The sequence below is a fragment of the Schistosoma mansoni genome, chromosome 7 (assembly GCF_000237925.1).
Source record: "Schistosoma mansoni strain Puerto Rico chromosome 7, complete genome".
Lineage (NCBI taxonomy): Eukaryota > Metazoa > Platyhelminthes > Trematoda > Strigeidida > Schistosomatidae > Schistosoma > Schistosoma mansoni.
The window spans coordinates 3,316,445-3,326,543 of record NC_031501.1 but is presented as its reverse complement, the minus strand read 5'-3'; the positions used below and the strand labels follow the sequence as shown (position 1 = coordinate 3,326,543).

The following is a 10,099-nucleotide window of genomic DNA, read 5'->3' as shown; positions in this document are numbered from 1 at the left end:
AACAGGATTCAAGCTTCAATAGTGCACAAGAATTCAACTCGTATGATCTAAGATACATATATGTATATAGTACATATGTAATACAATTTGGTTTTAATAGGTATATCTTCCCATATTGATAATCGATCAACTGTCGGTATAGATATGGTATTCAGACTACCGTGCGGTTGGACTCACACTTTTCAACTATGATAAATACTAAATCTCCACAAAACCCCTTCTATAACATTTCTATTTTGTTTTTCTCACTTCTGATTGGATAAGAAACTAATTCCACACCAAAAAAAATATTGGTGATGGATATGAAAGTTATTTTCATTTATTCATTAATTAAGCATAAAATAATGGTGAACAATTAAAGAAGTAGAAATAATAATTGACATTTAGACTGGACCAGTTACAGTTCTAAAACATCAATGGGAAGATTCAAACAAACAATACAAAATAAATTGAAACTACATCCCATTGCACAAGCAAGTGGTTATCAGGACTCAGTGGCCGAGTGGACAACGTGATGGCGTTTGAAGAGAAAGGTACTGGGTTCGAGTCCCAGAGTGAACATCAACAAGTCTGTTATGCAGGTACACCCAGCTAACAAGTCCCAAATAGGACGAAACGCGCGTTCTGGATTCCATTGCTAGTCACTATCCATCTTTGATTATTATTAATTAGGCATAAAATAATGGTGAACAATTAATGAAGTGGAAAAATAATTGACATTTAGACAAATAGTCCTTATATTATTTCAATTTAATGTACTTTTAATAAAGTTGCATGAATACTATCGATAATATTTTGGTGAGATTAGAATTTATGGATGACCTTTGAGTGACGCCTTAATGACCTTGAGAATGTTCACCTATACTTATTAAGGTTAAATGAGAGTTATAAAGGAGTTTGAAGAATAAGGATTGATTTATTATAGTTGATAGTTAAGGTTATGAATTAGATTTAATGTTTTCATCACGAAATGATATCAGTTAATATGCCAAAACTCTTATTTAGCCAAATGGATGAATGAATTTCATACCAAAGACCAAGACTCATTATCTTATATCTGATTGGTTCATCAATAAATTATACTCTCTCCGATTTTTTTCATCTTGGAAATGATCTGTCATAAGAAATGACTGTAGGTTGTGATCTTGAAATATATATTTTACCGTTAAGCCAATAAGAATTTACTCAGAAGAATTCCAGCAAATTTTGAGTGAAATTGAATAAGTTAAAATGGCTGGGGATGAACTCCATGGTGTCAAGTCATCTGAGTGTGTCGTAGTCAGTAATTACGGTTATGTTTTCATGTATTCAGTCACTCAGTTGTATATATTTTGGGATAATTTTTATCATATAATTAATTGCAGGTGTGACTTTTGCTATGTTGTGATTTTTCTTCCATCATGACTGACTGCGCTATATTTAACATGTCCGTAGCATGATGGAATGTCATTTTCTTCGTAGAAAACTTTACATTATTCATGTTAGCAAGCAAGAACGACAGAGAGCAAAACATGCCTTCCATCATGGACTCCGATATTATAAATAATAATTCCTGCTTCATATTGGCTGGTTGTCAGGTGCATGGTCAAAATTGTGAATGAGAATGGAGTTTATTCTCACCCACTTAAAATCTTTACACTTCTTGTTTCTTACAATTAACCTAAATTTTATAAAATTACTCGTCAATATAACTCCAGGAGATCATTCAAATGAATTCCTGATTTGAAAAGATCACACTTTTATAGACATAGATTGGTTGCCACATCATTAACGACTAGACATACCACCGAAAATGGTGACTACTTATATAGTGATGGAATAATGTTTATAAGAAATTAACAAATAGTAATCACATTCCATTTAGATGATATAATCATCAGGTTCATAAATGTTGACTTTTATTTTACAACCAATATCCCATTTAGTGAAATATTAAGTACTGAAGAGAAACTATTACATTTGTTAAGTTCACCTGGTATTATTTGTTTGAATCTTCCACATTGATGTTTGGGACTGAATTTGATCATTTGAAGTAAGGCTGTATCGAGGCAGTCCACAAAGTATGCACATATGCCAATAAGAGACTAATCAATTGCAGTCCTAAACATCAATGGGAAGATTCAAACAAACAATACTAAATGAATTTAAACTTCACCCCATCGCACAAGCAAGTGATTATCAGGACTCAGTAACTGAGTGGATAACGTGATGGCGTTTGAAGCGAAAGGTACTGGGTTCGAGTCCCAGAGTGAACATCAACTCTGAGATGCACGTACATCCAGCTGTTATGTTTTGAGACAATCTATGGTTGTTCCAAACTACAAATTAATGGGAGATACTTCTAGTGCGAACAGGATTAACATAAACTAGGTAGACCTGACAGATACAACACTTCAATCTCAATAATCTACAATTTATCTTGATCTCACTTCATTCAATTCGTATTGTATCTTCAAACCGCATCAATCAGTAAATGTTTTACTACTGACAACGATTAATTTAACAGACCAGTGATTTATTACAATCACTTCGTGGAGTTCACATTAAGACTAATAACAAGCGAGTAATTAATGATCATTTTGTGATTTAGGTATCCTGTTTCGGCTGAGCAATATTAGATTATTTATTATATAGTAATACATTTTCATTTTAAGAAAATAGACAAACAAACGAGTTAGATATCAGTCATATGAATCTATTTTTAATGAATGTGTATTAGTTCATATTGTCTAAGTTTATTAATATGAAAGTGAACAACCTTTTTAAAACAAATAGGGGTAAAGAAAACTATTAATTATTTCGTGACATTAAAGTATATCTTTGATTTTCATGTAGTTATCTATGTGGAATTTAGTTTTCTGTTCATGCGGTAATCTTCATGAACTAAAGTGAGTTGATGGTTTTATTGATGATCTAATTGTTAAGCGTTCACCATGAGACCTGAAGTTAATGGGTTCAATCTCTGGCTGTGAAAGCACAGTTGAGGTGTACCATACGAAGGAAAATGAATATCCAGTCCCTCTAATTTTCAACAATCCTCTAACTGAACTGTTTTGTCAATGAACACTACATGAAAATTGGACAAATCTCAAAGTTTAGTTTTTCATGTTCATAATTAGACATTATTAAGCTTTCTATTCCACTACTTTAGATTCTATATTTTCCAATTTTCATCCATAATTAAACAATTTGCTCTATTAGTATTACAATTCAATACTTCATTTCGAAGTATTTGAATTACACTAGAAATAATTCATTCCAGGGTCTAGATGACATTCATTGTTCAGAATATTATACAGTAGTTTAAATGCATACATAGTTGATCCTATTGTAGTGAACAAGAACACAACTGGGGACAATCGTATGTCTTTATGCACAAATCACAGACTATCTCACTAAATTCTGATAACCATACAGCAAACAGTTAATTTGCAAAATAACGACCAATTGTCTCAATTTTCACTATTCCTTCTGTAAATATCAGTTCATCTTCTCTAATTCCATTGTTCATGCATTTTCCTACCAATTGCACTTCATTTCAGTACTATCCTTATCGGTCTTCTGCCAAAATACATTCTATGTCTGACCATCACTATATACTACTTATGTGGATATAAGTAGACCACATCACACTATCATGAATCCTGATTTTTTTTCGGATTCATTTTAGTGGGTTTTTTTCTATTTATCAAGATCACTTCTCTTTCTTATCGTACATTTTGTCTCATTCTAGATAAAAGAAATTGCATATTCTAGAAAAGAAAAACAGATGGTTAATAAATATTCAAAATATACTCTTTGATTATTTTATTTTGTTTAAAACTAAACCAAGGTCGTCTGCTTACTATTTTTAGTTAAATCTGCCCTTACTATATTTACGAAAATAAATATCACCACCTATTAAAAAGGGAATGTGACCTTGAATCATAACTCAGATGGCCAATCAGAATTCAAAAGAACCTATGAAGAAATTACCAAGTGATTTGTAGCAGATTCTGTGTTACTTACCACATTCCTTGTTGTTGATGTTCTTTTTAAGCCTAAATAAAAATGAATTGATCACACTTTTTGTTGATCTCACCAAGCTTATTTAGTTTATTTCTCAGTACTTGATATAAGACAAGATGCAATAAAATTATGTGATAGAGACTAGCTGGTGTACATTAATTGTTTTTCAATTTCAATTCATTTAAATAAAACAATTTTCGCGAGTCTATAATTTATGAATGAACCAATCAGATTGAAAATAACAGATTTCGGATTTTAGCGCGAAATTCATTCATCTATTTGTTTAAATAGAGTTTTAGCATTTGCAATCTTAACCATCAACTGTAAATCATAATCCTTATTCTTAAAACTGTTTTATAAACCTCATTTAACCCTAATGAGTAGGTGAACATTCTCAAGGTCACTTTTTTGTATTGCTCAAAGGTCGTTCACAATTTTTCAGCATAGATGTATTAATGAAAGATATTCAACTGTAAAACGAAAGCAAAACGCTTGTTAGTTTTACCCATAACTAAATAAGTGACCAATCAAATGTTAACTTAAAAGCCCATCTTTATGACCTTGGTATATAAAGCCTGTCTTCAATTGACTTCTCGGTCAATAAATATGATTTTTTTTTAAAAAAAATAAGAAGCATAACATTATTGGTTTTTCTTATTTTGTCTACATATGCATTGTATTTGATATTTTACCAAATATTAAATCAGAAGGGGTTTTTTGGAGATTTCAATATTTTCATAGTTGAAATCATGAGTCAATTAAAGCTAGACCACCATGGAAAACCTGGAAGCGGTTTCGTCCTATTATGAGACTCTTCAGCAGTGCGCATCCACGGAAAACCCAAATTGAATGAATAAAACAAAGCAGTTTTCTGTACAGTCACATTCAAATAATCGCATAGATTTAAAAATCACAAATGGTATCGAATGTTATTCATGTGTTTTACTATAATACTTAGTTGATTCATTGTGAAGCAGTATGATGTCTATGAAAATGTTGTCCTAGAACAAGTACTGTTCATGTGGAATAGACAACATAACTAGTCATTTCATCTTACTTGAAATGGATTAAATGACACTTATGAAACCAAAATGACAAAGTTACACAACTACTAATAGTAATTAAATGTTTAGCTAACCTGAAGTACAGTTTAAGTTTAAAAAAAGGTCTGTTTTTCTCTCGGTTACAGCTAATCGCATTAACTTTTCGTATGGAATAATGTAAGCTATTAGTTTGAGACATAGTCATAATGACTTTCCTTTTATTGTTTCAGTGATGATGTAGAGTGTTAATGTGAACCAATACTTATATAATTTATCTCAGGTTCTACGTTGCTCACGACTGACTGACTAACTTATAGTTCCAGTAGTCGATTTTGGTTCTTTTTTCCACTGATGATTCAATTTGTTCCACTGTTCATATAGTATCACTGCATTTGATTACAGTTCTACTCAAATGATATCTTTTTCCTAGTGTTCCGCAGGCATAACTAATATGTTTGGTAATATAAATCATATGTATTAAATTCACTTATTATTGTTTTGTTTGAATCTTCCCATTGATGTTTTGGGACTGCAACTGGTCAGTCTCTAATTGGCATATGTGCATACTGTGCGGATTGCCTCGATATAGCCTTATTTCACAAGGATTATAAACAGAGATGGATAGTGGCTAGTAGTGGAATCCAGAACCCGCGTTTCGTCCTATTTGGGACTCGTCAACTGTATTTACCTGAAATCTCAGAATTGATGTTCACTCTGGGATTTGAACCCAGTACCTTTCGCTTCAAACACCATGGCTTGATCCACTTAGTTATTGAGTCGTGATAGCTACTTGTTTGTACAATGGGGTGAAGTTTTCAATTCACTTGGTGTTGTTTACTTGTATCTTCCCGTAGATGCTTAGGACTGCAATCGATCAGTCTCTTGTTGGCATATGTATATCCTGTGCGGACTGCCTCGATATTGCCTGAAATCCCAAACGAGCGTCCTGGGTTCCACTGCTAGCTAATAAAAAATTTTGAATCACCAGTCTGATTAATAAATAAACCGATTTCATACTTAAATTGCGTTAATATTAACTTAAATTTGATTGGTTCATTTTTATAAAGGTATAATGAATTCCATTTGGTGTATTGGTGTGTGTGTGTATGTTGGAGAATTAATCGATAATGTGTTAAGGTAGTCAGATCCTATATGTTTGAATAGTTATATAAAATCAATAGTTAATTAATTATAAAGACTGGAGACTATAAATAATGGACAACCTCTGGGTGATGCTTAAATGACCTAGAGAATGTTCATTTACTTAGTAGGATTAAATGATGATTAGAAATTAATGTGAAGAATTAGGATCATGATTAATAGTTGATGGCTAGGGTTGATAATAATAATGAAGATTTTCATGAAGAACCACGATCAGCTAAAATGTCAAAACTCAATTTAGACAAATAGATAAATGAATTTCGTGTTTAAACCCATAACCTGCTATCTTAAATCTGTTTGATTCGTCCATAAATTAAAGTTTTGCCTAACCATACTCTTGTCTATCATTAAAAGTTCGATTTTTAAGAACTTCAGACTTTAACAATATTACAAATAATATGGTAAATTATCAGAAGGGGTTTTGTGGAGATTTAGTATTTTTCATAGTTGAAAGCGTGAGTCAATTGAAGCTAGACCACCATGGAAAACCTGGAAACACTGGACGGCCGTTTCGTTCTATTATTGGACTCCTCAGCAGTGTGCATCCACGAACTCGCCCTCGCGAGATTCTAAGTGAGAAGCAGTGACCAGTGGAGTTCAAAACCACGTCTGTTGTGAGATAGGAACTCACTGAAGACAATTGGTGAATGGTTGCTCAACTTCGTGGATCAGTTGAAGTTAGACATTAACACCGTTGGATGCCAGCTCAGTGGTCTATATGGTAAATTGCTTAAAATATTTCTTTTATTTTTCAGTAACGTTAAAAATGTCAGAAAGCAGTTGATTCAGTTAAGATCTCTATTTGCTGACAATGAATTTTATTGATAGAGTTTATCAAATTATTAATTATATTTTCAGAAGGGGGTTTTGTGGAAATTTTAGTGATTTTATATAGTTGAAATCATGAGTCAATTAAAGCTAGACAACCATGGAAAACCTGGAAGCACTGGACATCCATTTCGTCCCATTGTGGGACTTCTCAGCAGTGTGCATTCACGATCTTGCCTCATGAGATTCGAACTCAAAACCTATCAGTTTCGCGCGCGAGCGCTTAACCACTAGACCATTGAGCCGGCATCCAATGGTGTTAATGTCTAACTTCAACCAATCCACGAAATTGAGCAACCATTCACCAATGTCTTCAATGAGTTGATATCTCCCAACAGACCTGGTTGAACTCCACTGATTACTGCTTCTCACTAGAACCCCAGGAAATACTGCTTGTTGCGCACTGCTGAGAAGTCTCACAACAGGACGAAATGTCATCCAGTACTTCCAGATTTTCCATGTTGGTCTATTTTCAATTGACTCATGTTACAGAAATTATTGAACTAACTAACTGAATAAGGTATTTTAATCACCCTACCCCTTAAGCTACAAAAGAGAACTATAATAATTTTATTCTTGACACTATTCATTGAATAAATTCTTGTTGATTATACTACTAATAATAATCTTAGTTTCACTAGGTCATTTATGAGATGAACAAAAAGCAAAGAAAATAAACTTAATTTCTTCTACTTTTCTTCGTTACTAATCTTCCTAAAAAAGTTTTTTTTTTAAATTATTACCATTTTTACAATCGATTGATTTCATAATAAGAATATTGTTTGACCTTAGGAAATGTATATACATGAATATATAATGGATAGAAATACTGATGAGATATATATATATATAGTGCCGTGCTTCGTTAATCGATCACCTCGATAACCGTTATAATACCAATTTTAACGGTGCATAAAATCAGAAGGCAAAAAGAAGCGGCAACTAAAATTTATTGACAAATGACTCAAACCAGAAGGTTACAAGTACATGAGTAAATATCAGCAGACAGTGAATGAGCAAGCAATTACATAGGCAATTTATAGTCAAATTGAATAAGGATACAACAAAACAAAACAGAAGTTGATAATAGGATTTGCGTGCAAACATATATGGAGGAGGGAGTATGGATGATTGAATGATACTTAAGCAATCATGTTTTGGCTAGAGTCTATCATGTACTCTAATGATCATAACAGTACAAAGAAATACACGAATTGTTATTGTTCGAACGACATTGTCTGTTAAGTTAATAAAAAGACTTAACCAAAATTAACCATGCTGGAAATCGATAGGATAGTTGCTAATATATATATATATATATATATATATATACGTATGATCCTAGAAGAATTCAATTATTTCCAAGTTTTTTTTATTCGCTAATAGTCAATTAGAAGATATCTGCAATTCTACTCCATATTTTTTTTTATTCAAATGACCTTGAATGTATAATAAAACAACATAAAAATAATAACAACAACAAATTCATATGTTCAGAGTTGAAAGCGTAAGTCAAATGAAGCTAAACCACTATGGAAAACCTGGACAACCGTTTCGTCCTATTGTGGGACTCCTCAATAGTGTGTATCCATGATCCCACCTCACGGGATTCGAACTCAAAACCGTCTAGTGCTTCCAGGTTTTCCATGGTGATCTAGCTTCAATCGACTCACGCTTTCAACTATGAAAATATTGAAACCTCCACAAAACCCCCCTTCTGATAAATTAATATTTATTTATTTAATTATTATTACCAATAATTTTTGAATGATTTGTGAAAACAAAATTATAAATAATAAATAATCAATAAAGAAAAGTTTTAATTCATCTAATTCAAATTAAATAATTAAATGAATGAAATAATTAATTGTTAAATATGAATTGAATTATTGATCAAGAAAGGGATTAATTAAATTTGATATAATTTTTCTTAATCAGAAAAAGTTTTTTCTAGTAAAACAATAATAATCAATTTTCAGAAGGGAGTTTTTATGGAAATTTTAGTAATTTTATATATTTGAGATCATGAGTCAATTGAAGCTAGATCACCATGAAAAACTTGGAAGCACTGGATGGTCCTGGGTTCGAATCTCGCTCGCGAGGCGAGATCGTGGATACGCACTACTGAGGAGTCCCACAATAAGATGAAACGGCTGTCCAGGTTTTCCATGGTGGTCCAGCTTCAATTGACTAATAATTTCAACTATATAAAATAATCAATTTATTTAAATTCAATTAGTATTGTTTGTTTGAATCTTCCCATCGATGTGTTAGGACTGCAACAGGTCAGTCTCTTATTGGCGTATGTGCATACTGTGCGTATTGCCTCTATATAGCCTCAATTCACAAGCCTTATGAGCAGAGGTAGATAGTGGCTAGTAGCTTTGAAGAAACACTTTTTCACACTAAAATATCATTTTACTGAGTAGTGAAATTAGTTCCATTCATTGTTTTAATTTATAATTATACATGAAAAGTTGGATTTATTTATGATTGGATACAATGGACATTTCACTCAATAAACCGACCAGTGTTAGACCATCATTGAAAACCTGGAAGCACTGGACAGCCATTCTGTCCTAGTATGGAATTCCTCAGCATTGTGCATTCACGATCTCACATGCAGGATTCGGACCCAGGGCCTTTATTCTCGCTCACGAATGTTTCACCTTTAAACCAATGAGCTGGAACCCTACGGTTTTAATGTCTATCTTGGACGCGCACTGCTAAAGAGTTCCATACTAGAACAAAATGGCCATCAAGTGCTTCCAGGTTTTCAGTCGCGGTCAAGCATTGATCAGCCCATGATTTCAATGAAATCCAACAATCTCTACAAATTCAAATTGCAGAATGGACAGATCAACCATAGTACTCATTAACACTTACTGAAAACACAGACTATCGCCAATGAAGCTTTAACCAAATAATCTCAATTAATCTAAAAAGGTTTTGGTGGCCAGAGTTAGTATTGTATGACTTTGAACGAGCAAGTAACATTCAAACGTTTTCCTTTTGATTCGATATAGATTTGGGTTGAATGAATTTTTATTTGAAGTATG

The 10,099-nt window shown here is 32.6% G+C and overlaps 1 non-coding gene across 1 annotated transcript; it reads left to right on the top strand.

Annotated features, from left to right (window-relative positions):
• The first annotated feature begins 2,185 nt into the window (after positions 1-2,185).
• Positions 2,186-2,252, top strand: Smp_tRNA_00894_Gln_TTG.1.1. Its single transcript has one exon. It is a non-coding gene (tRNA).
• The last annotated feature ends 7,847 nt before the right edge of the window (positions 2,253-10,099 follow it).